The sequence below is a fragment of the Lynx canadensis genome, chromosome B1 (genome assembly GCF_007474595.2).
Source record: "Lynx canadensis isolate LIC74 chromosome B1, mLynCan4.pri.v2, whole genome shotgun sequence".
Lineage (NCBI taxonomy): Eukaryota > Metazoa > Chordata > Mammalia > Carnivora > Felidae > Lynx > Lynx canadensis.
Genome location: NC_044306.2, coordinates 123,372,189 through 123,383,854, shown reverse-complemented (window position 1 = coordinate 123,383,854; position 11,666 = coordinate 123,372,189).

The window sequence follows — 11,666 nt, the reverse complement described above, 5'->3', positions numbered from 1 at the left end:
ATAAATAAACATTAAAAAATTAAAAAAAAAAAATTAGTGGGTCTGGGCAGGACAGACAATGGAAATAAAGAAAGCAACATGCTCTTTGTGACCTGGAGAAGGAAAGCAAAAGCCAAGTCCCTGATTTGCACTCCGTGGACAACAACCATCAAGCTTCCCAGTGGAACAGCATGTTTGCAGTGACAGATGGAAAGGACAGTTCTAGAAGGATTTTGACACTGACTCCTATGGGAAGTTATGGGTACAAGAAGTCTAAGGAAATGGCCTGACCTGAGCCTTATCTAGGACTGCGTGGCAGGGGTTGCAAGCTGATTTAAGGAGCCAGAAAAATGAAGGTGACAGGATGTGGCATCAGCCTGAATTTGCAGAGCAAATGACAATGGTGACAAGTCAAGAACACCTTTGTTTGCTTAAAGTGATCAGAGAAACTCACATGAATAAATATGTTAGTCCAAGTGGTTAGGATTAAAAATTACTAAAAAACTGGGGCTCCTGGGTGGCTCAGTCAGTTAAGCGTCCAACTCATGATTTCCACTCAGGTCATGATCTCATCGTTAGTGAGATCGAGTCCTGCATCAGGCTCTGCATTAACAGCACAGACCCTACTTGGGATTCTCTCTCTCCCTCTCTCTCTCTGGCCCTCCCTCTGTGTTTGCTTTCTCTCTCACACACACACAATAAATAAATAAACTTTTAAAAAATTACTAAAAAACCACACTCTTAAATGCTCCCCTATCCAGGACAGGTCACCAGGTAACTGCAAAAACAGGAACTCACCTGTGCTGTGGACACCCAGTTCTCAGAATCAAGCTGTTGCCTGGCCTTGCAAGCACTGGCCCTGGAGGCAATTTAACCTGATGGTTCAGACCATGCGTCTTGATGCTGGGAGGGTTGGGGTAGGAAGCCTAGCTCCTCTGTTGATAACTGTGTAATCTACAAACTTATTTAAATTCCTTGGACTTCAATTTTCTTGACTGCAAAATTAGGATAATAAGGGTAATTACTCTTAGTACCTTTAGTATAACAGTGGGTGGTTAGAAGGACCTTGATAAGATAGCATGTGTGATTTCCTTAGCACAGTGCCTGGAATATAGTAAGTTCTCAGTAAACGAGCCTTGAGCTGCCACATGTGAACTGTCACCCATCATTGTTATTCTGACTCCTGGAGAAACTCAGACAGTAACTGAAGGAGGAGGCAGTGCCCTCGTTCTGCACTGCTGTGTCAGAAATTTAAAACAGCAGGGTATACACATCCCTATATGGCTATGCTTCTAGGAAAGACTGTGATCAAAAGCCCACTTTACCCCATCAGTGGACACACCTGCTGATTCCCTCTCCCCTCTTCTCACTCTTGATCTGGGAGCTTTTGAAATGCCTTAAAGAAAAGTCCAACTGCTAGATTAAGGAGGCCCAAATGGGGACATGGCAGATTCATTGGAAAAACAATACAGAGTCACCCTTTCCAAACATTTCATGCACACTGGGTCACCACATCTGCTCCCCTGGCATTCACTTCTACTTTGTGACTCACTGATATACAATAGACATCCCACAGAATGAGCAGGTCAAAATGTTGGTGGATCACCAGAAGTCAAAGTGCCCACCAAGGCACCCCAAGGTATAGGCTAAGCTCAGAACCTGTCATGCCATAAATACAAGACACTCCTGCCTGGAAGGCACACCCCCATGCCTCCGCATGTGGAGCCTTGTCAGTAAGAGCTAATGTATGACACTGAAAGGCATATTCAGCAGCTGAGAGGTTCAGATGCAAAAAATATCAAAACATAAAGCCACCAACACTCTGCTGGAAAGAGTGGTCACCTTTATGAATGATAATACCACCAGCCAAGACCACCATGAAAACATAGAACAATGTTACTGACAAGCCAAGCAAATATATTCATGGATATACAAAACTACATTATACATTATAATCAAAAACTCAATACTAATGCATATAACAGGAAAGAACAACTGGAAAGAACAAAATGTTTGTTTTATGTATATATCTAATCTGGAATATATCCACCTGAATCCAACCAGATGTCATCAGCTTGACTTCCTGTGCTAAAATGAAAAGACTTCAAAAATCCAAACATACTTGTAAATCTAATTGCTTCTCTTTTAGGCCTATAATTAAGCTATAACCTCCTAACACCCAGAAATGATTTAGATTTGGAACTAGAAGAATCAAAAGTTACACAATTTGCTAATTTTCTTAATATTCTTCCCCACTGTGGATCTTTGCCAGCATTCTGTCATCTCTAATCTAGTGTCAGTTTGCCAGTTAAACCAAACAAGAGCTAATGTTTGTGGCAGGGGAAAGTAATCAGCACATCCATTCGTTAGCATCCTGCTCACACATTCATTGTCAATTATAAATATTTGCTTGGGATAACCTCTGCCACCATCATTGGAGCCATTACCACCTGTAACTAAGTGATATATTTGAAGAGTCGAGCTTCTGGCATTTTTGCAGCTGGGACTCAAGAATAATCAAAATGTTCATAAACTAACACTTGGGTCCCAGGAGAGTGTCTTGCTCAAGATGACAAATGATTATCCTAGGCAATGCAACTACAAGTCAAACTCTGATTCATGAGTTTCACAATTATGTTTCTAGGCTATATCCATTAGCTTTTGTTGAAAGCTTTTTCACTTGCTATTTGCGGACATTTTTAGGGGACATTCAAGTACAGTTGGAACCACACATTGGCAGATGCTGCAGGATTCCTGGGGGAACTCTGGATCCTACTAAATGCGATGGAAGCTGTTAGTACCCCGCCCAGATTCCTTTTAAAGGCAGGTGCACCTGTCCCTCAGCTGCTGTAAGTGGTGACTACTAACAACTTGCAGCTGCTCCCTTCTCTAGAGAACTGCCCTCCACCCAGCTGGAACCATCTTGACCTGGAAGCTATGCTCTCCCCTCCCTCCCCTCCCCAGACCTCCGCCAATGACTTACTGACATGAAGCACAAATGGCAAGTCACTTCTGTCAAGGGAGGGATGGCCATCTCTGTGATGTGGTTCATGCTCCAGAGCTTCCCCGGGGGGCCAGGCTGAAGCTAGTCTCCCGAGGAGACCACCTCCTTGCTTAGTTTTCCTCCTTTAACTTGTCCTGGTTCTCTCACTCATCTTCTCCTGAGAGGACTCCAGAAAAAAAATCACTTGAAAAAAACCTCCATCTCAGAGGCTGCTTTTAGGAAGTGCAACCTAAGACACTAAGAACTTCTCTTTGCCCAGAATGGGACTGTGCTCCTGCCAAAGCACATCATGAGCCCTAAGCCCTAAGAACTTCTCTTTGCCCAGAATGGGACTGTGCTCCTGCCAAAGCACATCATGAGCCCTAAGCCCTACCACTTGAACTCATTGCTATTTCCTGAATACTTGAAACAGGTGAGTCTTTTCACTTGCGGTAATCTAGAGAGAGATACTCAGTCCACAGACTGGATCCCATCCATCCCTAGCACCTGGCACAGTTCTCGCGGAATTCCTCATCTCAACTCTGACCAACAAAATCCTCCTCAACCTTTTCTAGAAAGCATTAGAAAAAGAGCCACAACCCAATAGAAAACTAGGCATAGAGTATTAATAAAAACTGCCCAATAAAATGGAGATAGAGACACGAAACTTAACAGATGCTTGTCCTCACTCATAATAAGTGAAATATGAGTTAAAACTACAATGAGATACTATTTTTAAACCGTTACACTGGGAAACATTCAAAATAAAAGTTTTCATTCTGTCCATATATCCAGTCCAGTGATAGTGGGTTCTTTGTATGCTGTTACAAATGAAGTGTTAGTCCAAGAAATAGCTCTGCAGAGTTCCCCTGTTGGGAAATGAAACTGATAAAGCTCTACAAAACCCTGTAGGGCTGTGGGTGAAAGGAGACTGCAAACCTTAATTATTAACCTGAGCATCTACCTCGTCAGAAACATTATATTATATCATGTTCCTTCTCTTAAAGAGAGGTCTTAAAGCAGGTCTTAAATAACCTGCTGTTTTCCTTTTCCTTCAATTTCCCACTTTCGCCTGAAGTCTTTCTCTCTTTAACGCCACAAAATGGACCATGCCCTTCAGATGGTCATATTTTTTCTACCTGTCTTACTGCAAAGTGGAATTAAACGGACTATGTATTTTCCTCTCTCACGCTGTGCCTGCTAGTTAGATACATACATGTCTGTTTTCTCACAGATCCAAGTGGTTTATTGCATTTCTCCCCCAGATATTCACCTCCTGTCTCTTAGAAGGATTGCACCTTTTCATTCCGATCATGTCAAGCTTGGTTTTGTAACTTGCATTGGTCAGTGACATACAAGCACAAGTGACATAGGCTACTTCCACTCAGAAACCTCAAGACCCATCATTCCCAAGATAGGACAGCACATCCATTCATTCACATACTGCTCACACATCACCATCTAATTCCTTCCTCTCATTTTTTCCTCTGCTGCAAGATCATCCCCAGATCAGTACATCCTAAAAATGGCTTGTTCCTTCAGCCTGGGTCCTGGAATAAAAATGACACAGAACAGAGAGACAAGGAACATAAAACATGAGTGAAAAATAAACTGTTGTGGTCTTAAGCCCCTGAGATTTGGGAGTCATTTGTTACTGCTCTATACAACCTAGCCCAGCTGCCTGCTAAGTCTATAAACTCCAAAGCATCTTATTTCCCTCCATGTCCCAAACAGCACCCAGCATAATCTTTTGATTAGTACTTTTGTGTAGTACACATTCAAAAAAAATTGGCTGAAAAGAATTGTTATCTTTCGTCTCTCTTTCCTTTCTGAACAATTTAGTCCAGAAGCCATTATGAGGGGCCATGGAAGGTAGGTGTTTGGTTGAAATGTGAACAGATGCAGTGGCCCAGAGCAGGGTGCCAGAGACTGAACAGGGAGAGAAGATCAAATAAGAAAATATGCTATGGATAATGGGAGTCAAATTTCCCCTTACCAGAGAAGGGAGTTACAAATAGGGAAAGGGAGAAAATTATAATGAACCCTATATTTTTGGATTAGACTGGAAAATATTAAACACATGGTTTTTTTTTTTTTATTTTTTTTTTTTAAATTTTTTTTTTCAACGTTTATTTATTTTTGGGACAGAGAGAGACAGAGCATGAACGGGGGAGGGGCAGAGAGAGAGGGAGACACGGAATCGGAACAGGCTCCAGGCTCTGAGCCATCAGCCCAGAGCCCGACGCGGGGCTCGAACTCACGGACCGCGAGATCGTGACCTGGCTGAAGTCGGACGCTTAACCGACTGCGCCACCCAGGCGCCCCAAAACACATGGTTTTTAATATATGAACACATGGTTTTTAATATATGTAAATAGATCAACAAATACAATTGCAAGTGCGTGTGTGTGTGTGTGTGTGTATATACAAATTTCTTAACTCTGTCCCTGGAAAGGGATAGCAACTCCCTAATAGAAATGACCACACCCAACACCCAGGTCTTCCTTCTCAGTACCATTCCCCACTGAAGAAATCAGAGATCCTTGGGAAAACAGCTGATTCCAGAGCTCAGACGGAAAAAGTAAATGATGAGCCTGGAACATGTTGTTCAGTCATAACTAAGGAAGGGCTCCAAAAAAAAAAAAAAAAAAAAGTCACATGTCAAAAGGAAGCCAGTTTGAAGAGGTTCCCACTGGCTAAACCTGAGACAATTAGAGTACTAAAATAGAGGAATGAATTAAAACCTATGAAACAACAGAGAAATCCATTATATAAATACATAAATATTTAGATAGATAAATGGAGAAATTGAAGGTTTGATGAGGAACAGAACATTTACATAATCTTAAAGTACATCCCCTCAAAATATTCACTAATTACTAAGGAAAACACACTAAATTTACACTGGAGAAGTCCAGCAAACACCTTCAGGATCAAGTGATCTAAGCTAACATCACCAGTAATGAAACAAAGCAAAATGTGTCTGCTGACAGACCACCATGAGCCACAGGACCACTTCCATGATATCCCTGCCAAAGAAATGTAATCCAGATCTACTCATGGGGAGGTATCAGACAAACCCAAACTGAAGGATATTCTATAAAATGACCCATCTGTCATGCTTGAAGGTCCAAACAAAATCACTATTAAAGTGGCTTCATCTTCAAAAAGAAGGTTAACAATAAAATACTTCATATTCATGAAGAGGTAGATTTCCTTGTTAATTAAGGATTATACTCTCTTTTCATCCACAGTTCTAAGTGGTTTTATACAGCTTTATTACATTTATTTCCCAAGGGTAGCATGCCATAGGGGTATCACTTGATCTAATAATTCAACTATAGCAGGAGGTAATAGGGTTCTCCAGAAAAACAAAAGCAACAGGATGTGGAGATGGAGATGAGAGAGAGAGAGAGGGAGTTAGAGAGAAAAAGATTTATTTTAAGGAATTGACTCACATGATTTGGAGGCTTGGCAAGTCCAAAATCTTCAGGGTAAGCCTGTAGTCTTGAAACTCTGGAAGAAATTGCAATTTGAGTCCAAAGGCAGTCGCTGGCAGAATTCTTTCTTGCTTGGGGAGGTTGGTCTTTTTCTATTAAAACCTTCATCTGGGGGCGCCTGGGTGGCGCAGTCGGTTAAGCGTCCGACTTCAGCCAGGTCACGATCTCGCGGTCCGGGAGTTCGAGCCCCGCGTCGGGCTCTGGGCTGATGGCTCAGAGCCTGGAGCCTGTTTCCGATTCTGTGTCTCCCTCTCTCTCTGCCCCTTCCCCGGTCACGCTCTGTCTCTCTCTGTCCCAAAAATAAATAAACGTTGAAAAAAAAAATTTAAAAAAAAAAAACCTTCATCTGATCAGATGAGGCCCACCCACACTATAGTGTTAATCTGCTTAATTTAAACTCTACTGACTTAAATGTTAATCTCACTGAAAGATACCTTCACAGAAACATCTAGAAAAATGTTTTATCAAATATCTGAGTCCCAATGCCTAGCCAAGTTGACACATTAACTATCACCCAGGGAAAAAAGAACCACTGTTATTGTTCTGGACATATGTGTAGAATAAGACCGCATCACTTTGGATTCAAGGTCATTCGCTTTGGTCTCATGTCATTCAGTGATACATATACTTTTTTTTTCATGCTGTATTATCTATAATTAAGTATAAAGACTTCCAATTATGTCACCTAGAGACTGTTTTACCCACTGCTCTGTGTAGCCACCAGTCTCTTGTCTCTCTTTTCAGCAATGGTGAGGCAGATACCCTTTCCATGGGGAAGAGAAATCCATGTTTTTTTTCCCCTTTACCAATAACAAAAATGTTGGAGAGCCAGGTGGCAAAGCTGTTGCCATTGGCATCTTTCACATGAACTACATCAACAGATGTAGTCTCTCTCTGTTGGTGATCACACCAATTCTTCCCAGGTCAGCACCTCTGGTCACCATATACAGATTACCCGTGTCAAACTTGATGAAATCTGTAATTTCTTCAGTCTCCAAATCAATCTGAATGGTGTCATTCTCCTTGATGAGGGGATCAGTTTAAAGGATGGTGAGAGCATCATGGGTCACTGGATGAGGGATTCCTTTTGTCCCCACAAAGATCTTTCTCACTTTGCAAAACTTACACTTGGCCTCCTGAGGTGTAATCCAACAAACAGCAAAGTGACCCTTGGTGTCACAGATCATATGGAAACTCTCCCCAGTCTTGTCAATGCTGATGACATCCATAAAACCAGCAGGATAGGTTATATCAGTTTGGACTTGCCATCAATCTCAATAAAACACTGTATGCAGATCTACTTTACTTCATCTCCTGTTAGCACATACTTAAGTTTGTTCCTTAGGAAAATGATAAGAGGGAGATATTCTCTCATCTTAATGGAAACTAGTAGATGGATGAGGCACAAATACACCAGTCAGTTTATCCAACGCCTAATGCTTTGGAGGTGCTATGCGCTTCAGATGCTGCTTGGGACCATGAGCCACAACTGTACTAGGCATGAAAAGTATATGCAGTGATGTATATACTTTTAGCTCATGGTGGTTGTTTTTTTTTTTAACCTCGTTTTCATTTTTAGGAGGAAAAACAGCCTTGAGCATCATCAAAGTTTGGGCTCTTTTTGCCACAGTGACTAATGCATTTTGTAATTACCTCATTAGCATAAAGGTGTGTAGGAAAGGTTTTTTCCTAGGCATTCATGGAGGAAGAAAATGTAGGCCCATCTTCTTTTACAGACCTGAATCGAGAAAGGCTACTCTCAGGACCAGGTCTTAAGGGAGCTAATGAAGAGAACTAAGATGTGAAGACATCTTTGCCTAAAGGTTTTCAGCTGATTTTACTTCGAACAGTCTAGTCCATTCACAATAGAAAAGAAAGATCAGAGTTCAGCCGTGGCAGAAATAACCACAAACTACTCATTCTGTGTCAGAGCATGATGCTGTTTCTTCTTCCAGGGACAGAAATGACACTCATATCTTGGATCCAACTTCTAATCATGAAGCCATGAGAAGGAAAATGAAAGCCAGTCTTTCATGGGGCTGATAGATGTCTTTGCCCTCATGGCTTTCTAGTTCTCTGGTTTCTCAGGAATATCAGCTGGGAAAGGATATGAATCTCCAGCAAAACAATCAGGAAAATAGTGAAATGAGCCATTTGATAATCATAATGATGATTAATTAAATATCTGTTTTGTACTAGATGTTTTTTACTAGATGCCGTTCTGAGTACCAGGAAGACAAGATGACAAAACATGGCCCTTGCTCCTCAGTCTAGTGAGAGCAATGAGTGAGAGAACTACATGGAAAGAGTTAACAAACACAAAGGGATATATGACTGTCTGAGGGTCTAGAAGGGTTTCACAGAGGAGGTGGCCTTTGACCTTCACGTTGGAAGATGCTTTAAAGCCCAGCAAGAGGAGTAACAGGAAACAGCATTTTAAGTGTGTCTGGGTGGCTCGGTTGGTTAAGCACCTGACTTTGGCTTAGGTCGTGATCTCACAGTTTATGAGTTCAAGTCCCATATCGGGCTCTCTGTTTTCAGTGCAGAGCCTGCTTTGGATCCTCTGTCCCTCTTTCTCTTTCTTTCTCAAAAATAAATAAACATTAAAAAAAAAAAGAAGAGGAAAGAGAGGATTCCAGAAACTTGGAGTTTATTTTTTGTTTACTCATTTTATTATTGATTATTGAAGTACTGAATATTCACTTAGAAAATATGCAATGTGCCAAAAAATGTTAAAGAAGCCAAAAACAATGACTCAAAAAAATGACCTATAACTCTGATATCTAGAGGCAATACTATAGCAGTAATTACTTTGCCATAATTCCTTATTTTCTTTTTCTATACATTTTAATATAAAATTGTGTTTACACTATATTTATAACTTTGTATATTGTTCATTGTTTTTTAAAAAATGTTTATTTACTTTTGAGAGAGAAAGAGAGAGAGAGACAGACCGTGAGTGGAAGAGGGGCAGAGAGAGAGGGAGACACAGAATCCGAAGTGGGCTCCAGGTTCCATGCTGTCAGCACAGAGCTCAATTTGAGGCTCTAACGCACAAACCATGAGATCATGACCTGAACTGAAGTCAGACGCTTAACTGCTTAACTGACTGAGCCACCCAGGCACCCCTGTTCATTCTTAAAAACATATACTATCACCAAAAAACTTGTTATACCAATATTTGATAGTTTCTTAAAATCTCACTGGATTTACCATAATTGTGTAAGCATTAATCTATTATGGATTTTTGTGCTCCAAATTTTCATTTATATAAAGCATGTTATTGTGTGTCAATTTTTTCACATTTTAGAAGTGGAAATCCTGGATTAAAGTATATGAACATTAAAGGATACAAAAATACTGATTTGAAGGGGCACATGTACCGCAATGCTTATAGCAGCACTATCAACAATAGCCAAATTATGGAAAGAGCCCACATGCCCTTGACTGATGAAGGATAAAGAAGATGTGGTATATATATACTATGGAATATCGCTTGGCAATCAGAATGAAATCTTGCCATTTGCCACAATGTGCATGGAACTAGAGTGTATTATGCTAAGTGAAATAAGTCAGAGAAAGACAAATATCGTACGATGTCACTCACATGTGGAATTTAAGAAACAAAAAATAAGTATAGCAAATATAAATAAAACACACAGATATTTAAAAATCACTCAGACCTCAATAGATAAATGGCATGAACCACCAGTTCACGAAAGAGCATAATAAAACATTTAACTTTACTAGAAATAAAAGAAATACAATTTTTCCTATTAAATTATCAAATATTTTTAAAATGATACTATTCTAGTAAGCTATACATTTGAGATTAGGCACTTTACTGAATGTATGCTGAAATCCATTTAAAGAAACAAAACAGATGGGGGCGCCTGGGTGGCTCTGTCAGTTGAGTGACCGACTCTTGGTTTTGGCTCAGGTCATGATCTCACATTTCATGGGTTTGAGCCCCAAATTGGGTTGGGGCTGACAGTGGGGAGCTGACAGTGGGGATCCTGCTTGGGATTCTCTCTCCCTCTCTCTCTGCCCCTCCCCTTCTCATGCATGCACGCACTCTCTCTCTCTCCCTAAAAATAAGTAAATAAACATTTTTTAAAGTATATGAACACTATTAATGCTCTTGACAACTAGCCATATCTTCTAGAAAGGTTGCAATAATTTAAATTATCACTAGCATGGTATAAAAGTGTCTTTATAACAAAATGCCTATCAACATTGCATAGAATTTTGATGGATTTCAGCATACATTCAGTATAGTGCTCTAATCTCAAAGGTATAGCTTACTAGAATAGTATTATCTTTTAAATATTTGATAATTTAATAAGAAAAATTGTATTGCTTTTATTTCTAGTAAAGTTAAATGTTTTGTTATGCTTATTAGACTCTTTTGTGAACTGGTGGCTCATGCCATTTATCTATTGAGGTCTGAGTGATTTTTAAAAAACTGTATATTCTATTTATATTTGCTGTAGATATTTTTCTCAGCTGGCTGTTTTTGTTTTTTTTTCCATTTTCTCTGTTACAATTTTTGACAACCAAAGCTTTTATTGTTTCTATTGTTTGTGTGGTCAACTTTTTCAATCTTTTCCTTTGTGGTTTCTTTCAAGTAGAATTCAAAATATTTTTGAATTTCTTTGAGACTTCTTCTTTAACTCATGGATTAATTATATGAATGTTTTTTGATATCCAAATATTTGGGGGATTATCCAGCTATCTTTATGTTATTGATTTCTAGTTTAATTTAATTGTTATCTGGGCATATTCTTTGTATGATTTCTATGATTCTAAATTTATGAAGGTGTGTTTTATGACCAAAAATATGGTTCATATTGGTGAACGATCCCTGTAAGCTTGAGAAGAATGCGCATTCTGTTGGTGTTGGATGGAGTATTCTGTACATGTCAATTAGATCTGGTTGATTGATAGCCCTGCTTAGGTTATCTGTATCCTTACTGATTCACTGCCTGCTTGATATATGAGTTACTAGCAGAGGGGCATTGAAGTGTCCAACTCTAATCATGGATTTGTCTATTGCTCTTCTCAGTTCTATCAGTTTTTGACTCCTGTGTTTTGATGCTCATTGTTAGGTATATGTATGTTTAGGGTTGTACTGTCTTCTTGGAGAATTAAACCCTTTATCATGTGTATAATATCATGTATATAAGGCCCCATTTTATTCCTGA